Here is a 19636-nt window from a genome sequence, read left to right as displayed (position 1 = left end):
TACCTTACAATCCCTCCTTTGTCATCTTTAGAGGACAATCTTGGCCTGACTACGCTACCACCACGTTACATTAGTTTGCCTACTATTGCCAAGCTCTATACGGGTTCTGTTCACGGGGTTGTTCGGCTGGTGGGTGAGGGCTCCCCCCAACCCTCTTTAGCGTATACCCCCCATCCGTTTCCCCGATCCCATTGCCCGTTTACAAGTTTTCTCCCCGTTTTCCCCCAAGCAAATAACTAGCTATCCCTTCTAAGCATTAGTAATTAGTTAAGATAAAAGTTAACATTCGTGCTACAGTCTATTTTATAACATCTCCTCCCTGTCGCATTCTTCATCCGACTCCAGATCGATCTCAGCATTTTTTTGACGCCTCCTTTGAAGTGAGATAGTCCCGCTCCGTAGCTTGTAGAGCTTGATATTTCGGAGGCAGATCATCGCGGTTGGCAAAGGCTCTCTCAATGGTCCTCGTGACCAGCATTCGAATGCATGGAATACAACAACAGCCACAAGTGATAAAAATGGATACAGAAATGAACAATCCTAAGAAAAGTTACACTCCATGTAACCAGGACAAAACAGGGTTAGAGACTCCAGATTGGGCTTTTAATTCCTTCGCCAATGCCTTAAGCTTTGTCAGCCCCTTAGTGAGTGACCCATCTGGCCCTGAGTTATTAGAGATAGAAGTGCAGCATAGATCGAACTGGAAGGTGCTATCCTTGTCTTTATCTATCTTCAGAATAACTTTGGCCCCGCATGGATCCGAACTACTCTGTTGGCTTGTTTGGCAACCCACCAACAGGAATGCCCATAGGGCCCTCAGCATTGTCCACATTTGTGGACTCAGATCAGAAAGATATTTGTCTGAGTCCCCGTGATCAATATTTTCTCCTTTTATGGGTCGGTCTCTTTCTACTTTCTCATTCACTACCCGGTCCCATGCTTCAATATTCAGTCTGATAAATTTCCCTCCCTCCAAGGTGGAATATCCCAGGATTTCTGTCTGCCTGTATTCACACCCCATCGCTTCCTTCACCATCGGACCCAACTATCGGGCGTGGTGATCTTTGGCAATTCCCAAGGTTACGTGTGGCACACTTTCTGCTCCTAAGCAGAACCACTCCATTTGTTCTTCTGTCATGACAACCATAGCAGCTATTCCCTCCTTACCCACAAAGATAAATGGACAATGTATCATTTCTGTCGTCCCTTCTTTTAGAGAGTCCCACCTCTCCTCATACTCCTGGTCCGGGTGGATGGTATAGTTTAATGTTACATGCATAGGATCCAGTGGATATTGGTAATCCCTATACTGAGGAATACTGGCCCTCCACTCAAAAAACTGTTTAATCAACCCCGGGCCTGGTTCATCATACAGTAGTCGACTCCAGAAAATAATAACCTCCACAGAGTCTTCTGAAGCATTGGCTGGAGTCATTACTATAAACTGTCCTTCCCTTTCTGGTGTGTCCCCCGGGTATGTTAACCGAAGGCCCTTCTCAGAACATTGTATAGTTATTCCCAGTTTAGTAAGAATGTCCCTTGCCAATAAATTAATGGGGCAACTTGGCACAACCAGGACAGGTGCTCTAACCCCTTGTCGTCCAAATGTCATGTCGATGTTATCTGTATAGGGCTGTGTTTCCCTTATCCCGGAGAATCCTATTGTAGATAATGTTTTGCCCGAATATGTGCTCCCTGGGGGCTGTTTAATCACGGTCGTAACCGCTGCCCCTGTGTCAATCATAAATTCAATTTTTTCTCCATTTACCGTCCCCCAAATTTTCGGTGGCTCCCAGGGAGGCGTGATTTTTGATTCTCCAGGGCCCCGTCAATAATCAAATTCAGCACCTTCCCAAATATCGTCATCACACTGGGGTGCCTGTACTTGTTGATCACCCTGCCATCCCCCAATTTTCTGGGGCCGATCAATGTGTCCACCCCTACCCCTTGCTTGTCCTCTAAGATAATTTTTTTGGTTATAGTCTAGTGGTTTCACGTCTTTCTCTTTCGTCCTAACTATGTCCAGGCGGGCATGTCTACTCTTCTCCCTCCCGAGTTCTTTTATGCTACTTTCCTCCCATGGTGGGTCGTATCTCGTTTCCTCATCTGTACTACACTTTTCGTCCTTTACTCCTGTTACTATTCCTCCAGCTTGGAGTTCTGCTGACAGTGTTGTAGTTATCTTTTCCATTTCTTTCAATACACCTACCATTAATTCTTTTTGTTCCTTACTTATCTGCCCTAGCACAATCACATCTTTGTTTAAGTTTTTAACGTTATCCTGAACCTTTTTCATGTTCCTTTTCTGCGTCTCTAAGTCTTTTTCTATTTTCTTGGATCCCGCGGGGGTCTCGACATCTATTACTCCCCCTTCTATTTTTAGTAAAGGGGCCTGTACCTTGTCTGACGCGTCCCTATTCCCGATGTTCCCGTCATGTCCCAGTGTTTCAATATCTGGATATAAGGGACGTGACTCCTGGGTCCCGTCTGGGGTGTCAGGGGTACCTTGTGACTCCACATATGCATAGGGCGGGGGTCTACAAGCTATTTCTACAGGGGCCATAATAGGTGGGTTATCAGGGAGACCAAATTCTTCGAATATAGCTAGGACATCGCGGTACTGCATCTCCTTGTCTCTCATCTTTTTTTGTGCAGACTCTCAATTAAAGATTTTCCTTTCTATGTCCTGTTTGTATAATTGTATAAGACTCACTTATAAATGATTTATTGTCAGAGTACATACATGACATCACATACATCCAGAGACTATGAGAGAGAGAGAGAGAGAGAGAGAGAGAGAGAGAGAGAGAGAGAGAGCATAGCGAGAGAAAGAGATAGAGAGGCAGATACACAGAGCACGAGAGATAGAGAGAGAAAATGCCTTGCACTGGCCCCACTGGGAGAAAAGTCTTCAGATTAACACTTTTGTTTCATGGTTACACCTTTAAAAAGTTCTCATCCTATGATCACTGGTCTGGATCAGATTGGGTCTCCCACCACTGGGAACCATCACTCCTTCCTTCCCTCCCACCTCGAGTGTGCTACATGTCAGCCCACAATGTCTGCCCTGATCCCACAATGGTGGGGGTGCGGGAAAGAGGGAGGGAGAGAGGATAAAACAGGATCCCATTTGATGCGGAGCTGGAATTGTGGGCACAAAATTAAAACCAAATTGTATTTCTCTGCCCTGCCCCACCTGGGGCTTTCAGGGCAGCACCGCCACAGATTGGGATTGGGAGGGGGAGTGGGTGAGAGAGGAGGGGGGGGAGAAGAGAGAGAGGGGGAGAGAAGAGAGAGGGGGGAGGGTGAAAGGAGGGAGGGAGAGAGCAAACCCGGACACTTCGTGGCTGGAAACTGGAAACAGGCACTTTTCCTTTCCCTTCTGTGTTTTGTTTCTTCCAGCTTATCTAAGACCCTACGCTTTAGAATTTTGTTTCCCTCACCTGTCAGGAATATCTCAGCGCTCCCGGGTAACCACCCCATCTTCCTCCAGCGATCTACACATTTTCGGAGAATTTTTTGTTTCTCCAATGCCACATTACTGGTATTTCGCTTCCCTAACTCCTGATTAATTTCCCTAATAACTTGGTCAAAGGTCTTAGCAGACAATTATGCAGCCATTGCTGCAGGGTCGCTTCCTAATGCCTCTTTTAATTTAGGTTCTTGTCCGTTTAGGGGATCTATGTTAACGAAAATCGCTTTTAAAAATTCTCTTTGCAGGCTGGATGAAAAAAATTTTTTAGTGAAACAGTCTCTAAGTCTGGTCCTCCGGTGGACCTCAGACTGTCCTGTATACCCTGATTGCTCGTCTTCCACTCTCTGTTTTCCCAAAGAGGTCTGAAAGTTAAATTACAACTAGGAAACCAAATTTTTTGGGCTATATTTTTGTCCAGTTTCCCTGTACCAATCTATGAATGTACGTAACTTTATCTCCTTGGTGATGCTGGGAATACCCTCATTTAACTTATCAAAAATACTTCGAATAAACCGGGTGTCTCTTAAGATTCTGTCAACTTTTTCATTGATATCTCCTACCTGATCCAGACACAACTTTTGAAGCCTTTCGTCGTCGTCCTTGTTCACCAGGCAGGCGTCCCTGAGTACTCTTTTTGTCGTCTCAAGGTCTCTTATGTCCGCTGTGGTATTCCACCACGGCGAATTGGGGAAATAAATTCTTAAGTTTTCAAGTATACAAACATTATCATACCTACCGGACATTTATAAGTCAGTCTTTTTATACAATTGAGACCAATAAGCCTGAACCTTCGTTTTCTTTCAAAGCCCAACCTTCACGTGGGAGATTTCTCCTCTTAATAACCAGTTTAGGGCAGAAAACTCAGGTCCCCAATTGTTCATAGACCACCTTCTCACTCTATTGGACTTTGCAACGACACAATAAAGACTTTTTAAACTCTAGTAGTTTGTCGGCGAAGCACTTATCAAATGTCACTCAAACACCTTAAGGACTTTTCTTTTATCTGTAACCACTTACGTGTTACAATCCTGGCAGGTGACGACCTTCAATTATGGTCGTCTAATTTGTCCGATCTCCAGTTCTTACTGACAATCATAAAGATTTTAAAAGAGAGAATTTTGTTAAAACAGGCTTCTCTGGACCTTTTTATCAGCCGGCTGAGATGATTGTCAAGAAAAACAGAAACCGTCGTCTAGTGTCCACTCACCCATCACGTCGGGGTCACCAAATTGTTAGGTCTGCTTTGTTCATGAATGAGTGAGTCAGACACCAGACTGAGTCGAAATCAAGGTTCTTTGTTCTTTATTGCCGGATTGTAACACTTGCAACTAACAGTGTTAGTTGGAGAAGGCGCATTCTGCCGTTATCAGCAAGTGGTGTTTTTTTTATACCTCAGGATACGTACTTAGTAAATTATCATACCATTACATTGTCCAATGAATAAACTGTTGCTATCCTTCTCTTAGTCTGCTGCACATCATTCCTGTTAGTGCAAAGCTTATCTTGAGTGTACAAGGTCACATCTGCATTCTGTTACTCCTTAGTACTGGGTGACTCCTTCTCCGGTCCCATCTCATGATGTTTTTACCTTACACTATGCATCTACTTCTTCAAGGCCTCCTCCAGCTCCACCAATGGAAGAGGAGCAAATACACTTGCAGCCAGCATGGCCATCTCTGAAAATCAAGAGCCTCCATAATCTACCTGCTAAAGTAAGCGCTAGCTCTGGATGACAACCCATACCCATAGGTGACCACAGAAATGACCAGCCCAACCAAATCATCTTACAACAGTACCCTGCCAGCATTTTCAGTGGTAGGAAGCATTTATTTGTCTCCACTTGATATCATAACTGAGATTGGCTTGAATACAGTATCAAGGCCAATGTAGCATTTTGTTTTTTGCTGTCAACTGTCTAACATCTTTCGGAGGTCTTGGTGACTGGATGCCTTTGGAAGTGTTAAGCTTTCATAACTGGAAAAATGCTGTGGAGAGAGATCGGGGATTTTATAAAACATGAATGTTCAATGGAGTATATCTCTTGCTATACACTATGAATGGAGCAGGAGAGGCGTGTCAATACAAGAAAGGAGATTTCAATATTTTTCATCACAAAACAATTATGAAAGAACAGGTATCTTTCCTCTCCTATTGATGTTATAAAAATCTGGAAGAAAATCAGTTGCCTTAATGCGAGAAGATAGAAGCTTTTGATAACATGTCAGAGTGGGGGAGTGAACTTTTCCTCTCCTTACTGAACAATACACTTAAAAAAGTCCCTGAATTGGCTGAGGTTGTGAAAACGATCCTTCACATGCCACATATACCTGGCATGCAAAATGAACTCATAGGTACACTCAGCAGGGTGGTTTCAGAGGATATAGTGGAGGAAGTAGGCAACTCCTATTACACCTTGAAAGTAGATGGAACCTATGACCCCACCAGGTGTGAAAATATATCAATTGTCATTCAATTTATAAATGAATCATGTGATGTCACAGAATGTCTGATAACCTGGGCTACAGCTGGCAAAGTTGATGCACAGACATTAGCAGACACCATTTTGGCAGAGTTAAATTAAGTTGGACTGGACACATCAAAGATTCCTAGCCAGGTATTTAATAGGGCTGCTCTGATGTCTGGGAAGCAGGGTGGCATCCAGAAGCTACTGTAAGGGAAACTAGGTCATGAGATACGTATGTACTCTTTCTTAATCACCAGCTACACTTAGTTGTAGTACTCACAATGTCAGCAGAGACAGCTGTAGTGGACTTCTTTCATGTCTGTGATCCCCTCTACAAATTCTGCAAGAAGCCCACAATTGCTTTGCACTATAAGGGTGGGCATCTTAAATGCCTTCTCGAACAGAGATGGACAGGACACCTTGCCACTGTATCAGTCATTCTAAAATCCTTTGATGACATAACATCTCTTTTGACTAGCGTGATTGATTCTGTGCTGGTCTGTGGCACAGAAATATGATTAGAGACTGTGGGCCTGTTGTGCAAGATGACAGATCCCAGTTTTTCATTCATTTCCAAGTTAGTGCACACAGTTCTTGCCCTGTTGGACCCACCAAACAAGCTTCTGCAGAAATAGGACACTGACTTGATGACAGGTTTAAATATTGTGGCTAGTACAACAGTTTGTGTACAGAAACTCCATTGTGGGGAGGAGTTTAATAAGATGTGGGACATGGCCACGGCTGCCAAACGGAGACAAAGTAAACAAGATTGTGGATAATTATGTCATTATGGGAACTTCAGGGCACAGAAATAATGAGGATAAAACAATGCTTGGAGAAATTGATCACAGATTCAACGAGGGCACCTCACAGTTAGCTAATGCACTTGTTGCACTGAATCCAGAAAGTGATACATTTCTTGATGTAAAGGCCGTGAAGCATGTTATGGACCTGTCATAATCACCTATAATTGAGAAAGAGTACAAAGTTTTTAAAGAGGTATTCAGCTCACAAAAACAATCACAGCTAATCAAGGGGGATTGGACCATACAGCAAACCTTCTCAAAGTACCACACATATCTGAGCAGAATACTCAGTTTACTGACTGATTTCAAACATGCCTTAACATTTGGCATCTGATGCCCCATCAATAACTCCAAAAGACAGAAAGTTGTATAAAACTGATAGACTTTTATTCACAATAGAATGGAGCCACGTCCATGCTGGTTGACTGCCCTGAGCTGGGAGGGAGCTGCAGAATAGTCAACTTTATTCAGAAGTCTGTGGGAGGAGCCACAGACAGGTATAGTCGGCCAATGGACGTGACCAGACAGTTAAGCATACAACAGTGGTTTACCACATTCACCCCTTTTTTTAGAAGAGTTTGGCAGGGTGAAATGCATTTGATGTTATCATAAATTAAGTCTTTTGGGTGGCCAGATCTCCCGCTGTGACCATCGTACTGCTGCTTAGTGGCAATAGATCCTGGTCAGTCTGGGGCGGCTGTATGCAGTCATCAGCGTTGATTGGGTGGATTCATGGTGACAAGTCTGCCGTGCCATCTGTTGGGGTTGGGGTAAGATGCCATGGCCCTGGTGTATCATGGGTGACAATGGGTGATGGGGATGTGGTGTGATCGGCAATGGTGTCCAGAACCCCTGAAGGTGCCAGGCCCCTGACAGAGACTGTGTCCTCGTGCCCATCAGAGAACTCCACGTAGGAGTATCTGGGGTTGGCATGGAGGAGGTAGATTCTCTTGACCAGTGGATCAGACTTATGACTCCTTACGTGCTTTCAGAGTAGGACCAACCCTGTGGATGTCAGCCAGGCGGCAGAGTGGTCCCTGTTGCAGACTTCCTAGGGAAGGAAAATATTCTTTCATGTGGAGTGGCATTGGTGGTGGTATATAGGAGCGATCTTATGGAGTGGAGTACCTCAGGGAGGTCATCTTGCCAGTGGGAGACTGGAAGGCCTTCCAGATTGCGGCACTCTCCCTTTCCACCTGCCCATTCCCTTGGGGATTGTAGCTGATGGTTCTGGTTGTGGCAATGCCTCTGGTCAGCAGGTACTGGTGCAGCTCGTCACTCATTAAGGATGGCCCCCAGTCGCTGTGGATATAGCAGAGGAACCCAAACCGAGTGAAGAGGCTGCGTAGGACCTTGATGACTGTGGCAGCTGTCATGTCTCAGCAGAGGACGGCGAACAGAAAACGTGAGTACTCATTGATGATGTTGAGGAAGTACACAATGTGATGATACAACCTCAATATTGGCCGTACTTCTACTAGCCTACTGCAGGGGGAAACCACTGTACCTGCAGGTAGGCAACCTGGAAGACTGGCCCCACCTGGCCAGTTGTCAATCACCGGGTGTAGAGCTCGTCGAAAGAACCAAAGACTTGTTGATCCAAACCAAGGCTTTTATTAGCAAAAGTAAAGAGCTCTTCACAGGTGGCTGACCAGTCCGGAATGATCCGACCTGGCTAGGGACACAACCCTTTAAGGCCCAGAAAGTAGGGGTGGCTAAGCTCTCAGCCAATCGCTGTAAGCACAGTCATTACACTCTAGATACTGTAACTATATACATTGGTGATAGGTCTGTACTATCACACCGGGCTGTATATAGACTTGATCCGGCCTGTCCCCGGGTCAGTCAGACACGTGGATCCAGCAAAGGACAGCTAGGCACACATGGAGCCAGCAAGGATATTAAGATTGATGTGTACAGAGTTTGAGCTGATTAAAGCCTGTCATACAGTCTTCTAGTGTTTTGTGTTTGCTTGCTGCACCACAGCGCGTCACAATTTAATCAGCTCAAAATTTTAAAGGACCGTGGAGAACTTCCTCACCATCAAGAGGCTGGATATCAACCCTCAACACCCGAACGCCCCGGTATACTTCGAGATCTGGAAGCATGTGATTGAGGTGAACCAAAAGAGACTCACGGTACTTCGCACCAAACTGGGCCCCCGTGCTTTCCAGGCTATACGAGTGTGCATGGATTTCGAGCCAGCGATGGCTGTCCTGGAGGGCACATACCGGCCACCAAAGAATGTGCTCTACACCCGGTACCTGCTCAGCATCAGGGTACAGCAGTCAGGTGAGACAGCAGGTGCTTAACTGGGAGAACTGCGAGAACTAGCATGCCCATGCACAATCGAAGCTGGGGTGACTGGGGCGTGGCAAGATGGCGTAGGGAACAGACGTGCCTTCCAGACCTCTCCTGACTCTGATTTATTGTTTTGTCTTTAAGTGCCCGTTAAAGTTCTTTTAAAAGTTTATAAATAATAAGAGGTGTTGGATTAGTGCCTAATATGCAAAAAAAGGTAAAAGAAAACATCAACAGACTATTAAAAAACTACATTTTCCGAAATTATCTGAGCCTACTTGTTTACAAGAAGCCAGGACTCAACGTAGAATGGATCCAGAAGAAGACGTACAAAATTCGGCATTGAAACTCCGTTTTAAACCGGTAAGACTCTCTGAAGGTCGCACTCAGCAGCTTTTAGAACAAAGAGCTGGCCGGTGCCAGTATTTCACACAACGGTCACTGTGAGTGCTGTTACTGAGACTTTGACAGTTGAATCAGCTGGGGCGCCACCAGCTGGAGAGTTAAAGAGTTGTCATTTGACTGCTATAGTGGTGGCGCTGCAAAATGCATCTTCAATTACAACAGTTTTTCCAGACATCGATTCAGTGAAGATGATTATAGAGATTTGGCTTAAAGATAACCCTGATCTTCAGTCTCCTGGCATTGCTGGGGGGACTTTGAGAGGGATTTTTATACGAAGTCAAACTGCTAGAAAAGATACTAAATTAAGGGAAGGGACAGAAGATCCCGTGGTCTCTAAGGAACAGCAAGACCCCATTATGCCTGAATCTACTTCTGTTGAAATGTCTGTTAAGGATCTTGAAGATAAGATATATTCTGTATTGAGTCACTTAGCTAATTTTGTGAACCCGTTTATTTCCAAGATTAATGCGATGGCGGAAGCCATTAATGGAGCTTTTAAGCTTGAAACCATTGAAAGATTTGAAATGTGTGATCAAGGTTTAGTCGATATACAGGATCAACTGCAAGATGAAAATAGAATAATTGAAACATTGCAGATCCAAAATAAAAATTTAGCAATAAAGGTTGATTATTTGGAGAATCAATCTGGACGGAACAACGTGAAAATTGTTGGTTTGCCAGAAGGCATAGAAGGACCAGATCCAAGAAAATTTCTTACTGAATGGATTCCACGAGTGTTAGGACAGGATAAATTCCCTGAAGGTTTAATACTGGAACGTGCTCATAGAGTTTTAAGAAGAAAATCTTTTTCAGGACAGAATTCAAGACCTGTTTTGATCCGTTGTTTAAACTATTGTGACAGAGAGACAATTTTACGTACGGCTATTAGAAATGCCCAGCAAAATAGATCTCCTTTGATGGTTCAGAATAATCCTGTTTTCTTTTATCAAGATTTGAGTCAAGAAATTATGTTTCAACGACGCGAATTTAATTCTGTGAAAGAACGGTTGTGGAAAAAAAGACATAAGGCAACATTCAGGTATCCTGTGGTACTGAAGATTTTTCAGGATGGAAATCAGCCAAAGTTCTTTGACAATCCTAAAGAGGCTATGGACTTTGCTCAGTCTCTACCAATCATGCAGTTTCAGGAATGATGTAGTCCTTCAAGGTCTCCAAAGAGAGTAGAGATGTAAGGTGGGATCCAGATTTTTAAAAGAAATGGAAGCAATGGTGACCGAAGTGGTAACGTTAATTTAAAAAAATAAATCTTTTATCTTTTTTTTGAGAAGAGTTTAAATAGTTTAAATAATGATGATAGTTTAATGAAATGGGAGTTGGGAGAGGGAACTGGGTGGGCACTAGTTTCCAGAAGCCATCAGCTACCTGTGAGTTATCTCACACCCAATATTTTGGGGGAGTTACCGCTTTGGGCGGTTTAAACAGGAGGAGGTAGTTGTGACCTCCAACCTGTTTTTTTTTTCTTTTTAATTTTCGGGTTAAGAAGTGAAGGTTTTTTAAATTTTTTAAAAATAAATATTTTTTTTTAACTCTTTTTGTTTTCTGATTGTAATTGAGAGAGAATTAGGAGGTTTTTTTCTCTCCTTTTTTCTCTCTTTTTTTGGGGGGGTTTCTTTCTTTTTTCTTTCTTTTTTAAGAGGATGATGTCACAGAAGATAATAAATCAAAAATTGAGGATGTTGAATTAGATGAAGAGGAAGATAAGGGGAAAGGTGATAAGAAGAAAAAGAAGAAAACCAAGTACAAATACATTGAGGGAGAAGAGTTTAATAAAATTAAGTTAATTTCGATAGAGAATTTTGAAGATGTTATAAATGAAGAATATGGAGAATTTTATAAGAGTTTGAACTTTTTTTTTTCTTTTTTTTATATAAGGGGAGGGGAAGGGAATAAAAAGTTTATCTGATTGTTTTTCTAAGGGATGTTTTTGTTCTCTCGATGAATTATAAAGGAAATTTGGTATTAATGGAAATTCTGTATTTATGTATTATTAATTATGATTTTTTGTATAACAGATATGTGGTTGATATATGATTTTAATATTTGAACTTAGTTTTAAAGTGGATTTCATTTGTTAAATACATGTATTATGTTTGATTTAAATATATGTTTAAGGGTATTATTTTAGTATTGATTTTTTTTGTTGTTAAGTTTTATTCTTTTTTTTGTAAGTGGGGTTTTTTCTATTTTATTTACAACATTGTTAATTAATTCTTCACTCTTTATTTTGGGGGGGAGGCTTGGACTAATTTTAAATTAGATGATTAATGTTGTGTTATAATTATTGAGGGGGTTAATTTGTGTAGTTTAATGATGTAGTATTCTAATTTTTATTATCTTATTTTTTATTATTTCTTTAAATGTAATTTTTATTTTATTCATGTCATAAAATTTTAAATAAAGTTTAAAAAAAAAAGAAGCTGGGGTGACTGTTGGAGGAAAATAGTGTTTCCCTTATCAGAATCATGGAGGTGGTCTGCTCCCTAGAAGCTACAGCTCACCATGTAGAGGGTTCGATGCTCGACTCCCCCAACCTCTGGCATGGTCGATGCCGACAACAGCAGTCGCTAAGGGGCCCTACGTGGAAAAGTCGATCGCCGCCACTGATGCAGTTCACTGCTATAAGTACTGCGGATCTTGATGTGGGTTGGACAGGTGCTCCCAAAAGAACTGCCTTGCGAGGTACTCCCATTACTCCTGATGTGGCAAGAAAGACCACTTCGCTAAAGTGTGCCTCGCCAGACCTACCAGGAGCGCTGTGGCCCTCCACGACCAACTAGGAGCCCCCCATCAGATAGTGACATTACTCCGCCCGCCACTTCCACCTGCATTGTCGACGTCATTTCTGGCCCAGCCGTCCACGCACACCACAGTATGCTCACCACATGTGCTGCCATCTTTCATCATCTGACTTCCACCCAGAGATGTCCAACCACACCAATGCCACGTGCGTCCCCTGGGTGCCTCCATCATGGATCAGCCGGCCCCTAACCGCTCCAATTTGTTTGATTCGCTGACCAGATGACGTGGTCAAGATGTGCATGTGCAGAACTGTGGACCCACCACACTCCACACTCCAAAGGGCACCTGCAGGCAGCTATTCACCACAACTGTCGAGGAGCAGCGACTCGGACACCGAGATGATCCTAGCATCCACTATGTAAATGGAGGTCATTCACCATGGACTCAGGTGCTTGATGATGGATTCTAATCTCCATTTTTAAGCAGTCTCTTAGGATTGAGAATTACTTACTTCCACTTCAGTTCTGAGGAGTAGAAATACCCAGTGGAATGCCCAATGAGATATTGATTTTGTGACAAGATCGATGAAGGTCAAGCTATATGGCACATGCTTAATGCACCCACATGCTCCCGAAGGGCTTCCTGATGATGTTGAAGGTTCAGTCAGGAACTTCAGGTTAGACGGTGGAGCAGACAGGAGGCCATGCAGATGTAGAGACTGCAGGACCACAGGAGGCAAATCCATGGACACTTGATGTCTCTGAAGTGACCATGTTTGCTTCTCTTTCTTTCATTAGTGAGGGCACAAGCTTGTGGTACCTCTTTGTGCCTTTACAGCATGCAAAAATTGACAAAGTTTGTGAATTATTACATGACAATAAAGAAATCTTGAAAGCAAGTATGCACACCACATACATGAATGTGCATGAGCACTAAACACTGCACGTATACACACAAACACCTTTGAACAATGATACACAATGCAATACCTTTGCACAATTTCTCCCTGACTATTATCTTTTGTCTTTCACAGCTCCTAATTGAATCTCTTCCCTTCAATTGTTCTCCAACCTCTTTGTCACCAACTCTCTCAGTCTCTGCGATCCTCTGACCCCTCCCTTTTGGCTCCTTCTCCTTTCCTGGTGTCAGTAGAGGGAGAAATAAGAACAGATGGAAACCGTAGAACCGGATAGGGATAGATGTTAACTGAAACTGCAAAATTTAATGAACCAGATGGATAAAAATCATTCCCCTGGCATCTCCCCTAAATTTTCCTCCTCTCACATCTGTGACTCTGATAATCTTGTACACCTCTATGAAGTCACCTCTCATCCTTCTTCACTCCAAAGAGAAAAGTTTTCGTTCTGTTAATCGTGCCTCATGCGACACCTTCTTCAACTTAGGCATCAACCTGGTAAATCTCCTTTGAACCTTCCAAAGCTTTAACATCCTTCCTGTCATGAGCCAACCAGAACTGAACATAATATTTCAAGTGTAGTTCAAAGTTTTATAGAACTGCAACAGTACCTCACAGCTCTTGAAATGAATTTCCTGACTATTGAAGGTCAGCATACTCAGCACCTTGAGAGATCTATGGATTTTGACCCCAAGGTCCCTCTGTTCTTCCACACTGTTAAAAATCCGGTCACAAAATGCCTTCAAGCTCATCCTTCCAAAGTGCACCATTTCACACTTATCCAGATTGAACTCCATCTGCCACTTCTCCATCCAACTTTGCATCCTGTCGTAACCTATGACAACCTTCAATACCATCCACAACACTTCCAACCTTTGTTCCATCTGCAAACTTACTAACCCATCTTTCCACTTCTTTGTCTAGGTCATTTATAAAGATCACAAAGAATGGAGATCCCAGAACAGATGATTGTGGAACTATACTAGTCACTGACCTCCAGGCAAAATACATTCCATCTATTACTTACCTCTGCTTTCTGCAGGCAAGCCAATACTGAATCCAGACAGTCAAGTTTTCATGGATCCCATACCTCATGACCTTCTGAATTAATATACCGAGGGGAATCTTGTTAAATGCCTTACTAAAATCCATATACACCTCATCTACCATCTTTCATGCAAAAATTTATTTTGTCACTTCCTCAAAAAAACTCAATTAGCCTCATGAGGCATGACCTGCCCCTAATAAATCTATGTTGACTGTTGCTGAGAAGACATCTTTAAATGCACATAAATCCAGTTCCTAAGAAACTGTTCTTGAACCTAGAGGTGCTGGTTTTAAGTTTATAAACCTTCTGCCTGAAATTAGCTGTAAGAACAGGTTCTTACCAGGGTGAAAGGGGTCCTTTATGATGTTGGCTGCCTTACATAGATCTCACATAGATGTCTGTAATGGAGGGTGTGATAGACATGGCTACGTTGACAACCTTCTAAAGCCTTCTGTGTTTCTATGCAAACCAGCCATATATTCATAGACACATACAGTGTGGATACAACTCTTCGACCCATCTTGCCCATGTTGACCAAAATAACCTCCCCTCACTAGCTACACCTGTCTGCATTCAGCTATATCCCTCTAAAGTTTAGAGTGCCATTCCTATCCATGTATCCATCCATATTTTTCTGAAACATTGCAATAAACCAGCCTTAACCACCTCTGCCAGCAGCCTGTTCCATTCACTCACCACCCTCTGTGCAAAAAAGTTCCTATTAATTCTCTGACTTCCTGATGACTGATTCTCCTACTCTGGGCAAAGGACACTTGTTCACCAATTTATTCCTCTCATGATTTTGTGCACCTCTGTGACATCACTCTTCATCCACCCTTTCGCCAAGGAATGAACGCTTCGCCTGCTCAGTCTGCGAGTTCTATCAACATCCTCGTAAATCTGTTTTGTCTCCTCTCCAGCTTGACATAACTTTTACTGCAGCTTGGTGAACACCACACTTCATGTGACGCCTCACCTAAATCTTATACAACTGCACCATGTCCTCCCAACTTCTACACTTTCCACAGTGCACCAGAAGAAGATTAATAGAGTATCAGAAGACATGCCATATCTCCTCTGGCTCCTTGAAAGTAGAGGTGCTGACGTGTCTTCTTCATGGCTGTGAATTCAATTGTGCACCATGATCCTCCTGAGCTGCAGGAAGCCATGCCAAGGATTCAGGGTACACTACTCCTGTTTCGCTAAATTTTCTGGGCTTAAACCACATATCACACACTCTTACTCACGTTTGTATGGATCTGTGCCATTCTATCTTGGAGGTAGTAACAACAGGAAACTTTATTCTTATCTGACTTGTTTTTCAATAAAAGCACCTGCCTTGATTCCAGCAGCAGATACTAAGTTCTCAAATTTCTCACAAGTGCCTGAAGGACATGATGGGATGAGTAACATGCAAACTTGGCAGAGTTGCTACTTCATTCTTATCAGATTTCCCTAAAAGCCATGACATCTGCTTATTACAGGTTTAATTTTTTCAGAGATTATATGCTCGAGCGGGGATGTGGCTATGTCGAAATACAAATTCCTCATCCACTAACACGAGGAAAAGGCATGAATAATGTTTTGACACTGCTCCCATCATTGTTGTTCATGTTGTTCACTGACTGTAACTTTGTGATCAACACCATCATACCAGCAAAACTCATGACCAAGCTACAGGCACTGGAACTCTTGACTTCATCAGTGGCAGACCCCAATCAATGCAGATCGGCAATATCACCTCCTCAACACTGACCACCAGCACAGTGGCACCCCAAGGCTATGTCCCCATCGATGGCTGAATAATTGGAAATGATGAGTCAGAATACATGAACAATACTAAGAATCTAGTTGGGTGGTGTCAGAACAATTTTGCTCTCAACATCACCAAGACCATGGATTTATTGATGATTTTAGGAAGGAGAGGGGTGGGGTGAGGTGGCGGTGGTGGAGTGGGGGGGGGGGAGGGAGGCATGAACCTGTCTGTATTGATGAAACAGAGATGGAGATATTTGGAACCTTCAAGTTCTTGAGAGTCCACCTTTCAGAAGACCTTTCCTGAAATCAGCACCTCGAGACAACCATGAAGAAGGCACAATTCTAAGGGGAATGAGATTTGCCTTGTCATTGAATACTCTAGTAAATGTCTACAGATGCACTGTGGAAAATATACAGGCTGGTTGCATCACAGCTTAGTTTGGCAATGCAAGTGCCCAGGACCACAGAAGGCTGCAGAAGGTAGCAAACATAGCAAGGTCCATCACAGGCTCTGACTTACCTGCCATTGCAGACAGCTAAGTGAGGTTCTGCTTCAGTCCACATCATAAAGGACCACATCACCCTAGTCACAACCTCTTCTCACTGCAATCTTCAGGCAGAAGGTTCAGAAGCCTAAAATCCAGGTCCTCTAATTTCAAGACCAGTTTCTTTTCAACAGCTATCTGACTCTTGAAACTCCCCTTGGTACACTGCTCATAGTCTGCTCCGACACCACAGAAAGACTCCATGCACTATTGGAAGTCACTTCTTTTCCACAAGGATTCATGTGAATATTTAATATCTATCTTATTTATTTATTGTCTATTAATTTTAATTTAATTAGTTTACTGTTACCCCAGGTATCGGAATTCAAGCAACTGGCAGCCTTAAGCATCTGACACAAAAATCAGAAAATAAATAAAATTTAAAATAAATAAGAAAAAATAATAGGTACTCAAGAAAACTTTGTTTTTCTTTGAGAAGGCAGACCATCCTCCAGATGGGGCTTTCTTCCTGGAGGCAGAGATACATTTTGTGGGATAGTTCTTTCCTTTAAGATTTGTCATGGGGTCTTGTAGCAAAGGAGTGGAGCAACAGGAGGTCCACCAGAGCTCAGCAGTGAGCAGGCTGGTTGCCGGGGGTGTAACCGGGCACACTGGTAGAATGTTTTGCAAGGACACAGATTAATTGAGGCTGCATGAGAGAAAAAAAATTCTCCTTTGCCTTTTCTTGTTGGCATCACTTGGATAGGTTTCCTATCATCCAACCTGAGCACCGACACTTCACAGCGAGGGGACAAATCGCTACATTGATGCAATTCCAGCCGACGGATTTGCTCAATCTCAGCCAATGAAAAGGGACAGTGAGCAGGAAATGGAACTCCACCACGGCCTACGTTGATAAGGATGTGACTGGCATGGAAAATGTATGGAGGTATAATACATGGTTTACACTCAGTATGACACGGCTTAAGGGGAGTGCAACTTACTTAAGCAACAACGAGACTCTGAATATCTATTTGTGATGGTAAATACAATATAGTATTTTTGTCTTTTGTCTTTTAAACTGTTTATTCTTAAGGCAGGTGTATTATTTAGGCATTAAAAGAGGAAGTTTACCTATCTCGGCTGCACCATTTCATCAGATGCAAGGATCGACAATGAGATAGACAACAGACTCGCCAAGGCAAATAGCGCCTTTGGAAGACTACACAAAAGAGTCTGGAAAAACAACCAACTGAAAAACCTCACAAAGATAAGCGTATACAGAGCCGTTGTCATACCCACACTCCTGTTCGGCTCCGAATCATGGGTCCTCTACCGGCACCACCTACGGCTCCTAGAACGCTTCCACCAGCGTTGTCTCCGCTCCATCCTCAACATCCATTGGAGCGCTTTCATCCCTAACGTCGAAATACTCGAGATGGCAGAGGTCGACAGCATCGAGTCCACGCTGCTGAAGATCCAGCTGCGCTGGATGGGTCACGTCTCCAGAATGGAGGACCATCGCCTTCCCAAGATCGTGTTATATGGCGAGCTCTCCACTGGCCACCGTGACAGAGGTGCACCAAAGAAAAGGTACAAGGACTGCCTAAAGAAATCTCTTGGTGCCTGCCACATTGACCACCGCCAGTGGGCTGATAACGCCTCAAACCGTGCATCTTGGCGCCTCACAGTTTGGCGGGCAGCAACCTCCTTTGAAGAAGACCGCAGAGCCCACCTCACTGACAAAAGGCAAAGGAGGAAAAACCCAACACCCAACCCCAACCAACCAATTTTCCCCTGCAACCGCTGCAACCGTGTCTGCCTGTCCCACATCGGACTTGTCAGCCACAAACGAGCCTGCAGCTGACGTGGACTTTTTACCCCCTCCATAAATCTTCGTCCGCGAAGCCAAGCCAAAGAGAAGAAGAAGAAGAAGATAAGAGGAAGTCTAAAGTATCTGAAAAATACTCGTATCTAGCATCTACCAATCTCCATAGGTGCCGGATGCCAGTGGTTCAGTGGTTTTACTGTAGTTTTTCTGTACATATACTTGTTCTTGCAAAAAGTAACAATTTCAGTGAAATTCAAATGTGGATGAGGAACAGAAAATTTAACTCTCAAATGTGTTTGGCTTTGGTCATTTACTGTTTCTTCCATTTACACCTCTGGACTCACCATTTCTTCCCTTCACTAACTCCATTAGTACCTGCTGTTCCTTATTGTCTCTCACTCAATCACAATCCTATTTGTTCACTTCTTCCATTCCTTTGTCACCCCTGTTTTACCCTATCAGGGACTTTCCCTCTGCAACTCTCCTTGCAGATTAACAAGTTTCTTTTGTCTCCTTCCGAGATGCTACACACCTCATCCAGGATAAATATCATCTTCCCCATTTACCATATTGTCAATTAAGAATTTCACTTTTCAGTCATGCTTGTCTCAATATCATCCCATTTTGTCTTGCACCATCATCTATTTTCCTTCCATTTTAAAATATAGTAATCTCTGAGTCGCTTCACTTCTAAAGGTCACTAATGAAGCATTAATTCTCTACATTCCTGTCTGGTTTGTTATTTTCAGCATTTCCTGCTTTTAATTATAGATTTCTGAAGACAGAACTTGGGTGTTGGCTAGTTATGAACTTGTTAACCAACATTTTGTTCTTGTGTTCATCATCTATCTAGACTACTTTGCTAGAAGTTAGAAATTTGTCCAGTTATTTCTTTTAAAGTGCTTCTTTATTATACTTGATTGTTAGGTAGAAATCACTAAATTCTGGAGAAGCTCAGCTGGTCAAACAGTGTCCTTTATGTAGCAAAGGTAAGGATACATCACTGACGTTTCGGGCTTGAGCCCTTCATCAAAGTATGTGAAAATGCCGGCAGATGTCTGAGCAAAAGAGTGGGGGGAGGGGTTGGGGAAAGGTGGGTGGCAAAGGCAGGAGATGATAGATAGAAGGGAAAGGAGGGGACAGCAGGAATGAAGGGGAGGAGGGATGGCTGGAAGAACAGAAAAGACAGGAAAGGGGGAGGGCAAGGAAAAGGTGAGCAGGTTTAGTTGAAAGCAGCAAAGTCAATGTTAATGCCATCTGGATGGAGAGTGCCCAGACAGAAAGGGGATTGGTCTTGTTTCTCCACACGTGCTTCCTGAGAAGGACTGGACCAAGAGTGATGAACCAGGTTAGGAGTGTAATTCCCAATGTCAGCCTTCTTTCGAAA

This window comes from Narcine bancroftii, chromosome 6 (genome assembly GCF_036971445.1).
Source record: "Narcine bancroftii isolate sNarBan1 chromosome 6, sNarBan1.hap1, whole genome shotgun sequence".
Lineage (NCBI taxonomy): Eukaryota > Metazoa > Chordata > Chondrichthyes > Torpediniformes > Narcinidae > Narcine > Narcine bancroftii.
The sequence above is the reverse complement of the archived record's forward strand: the minus strand, read 5'-3'. Positions refer to the sequence as shown.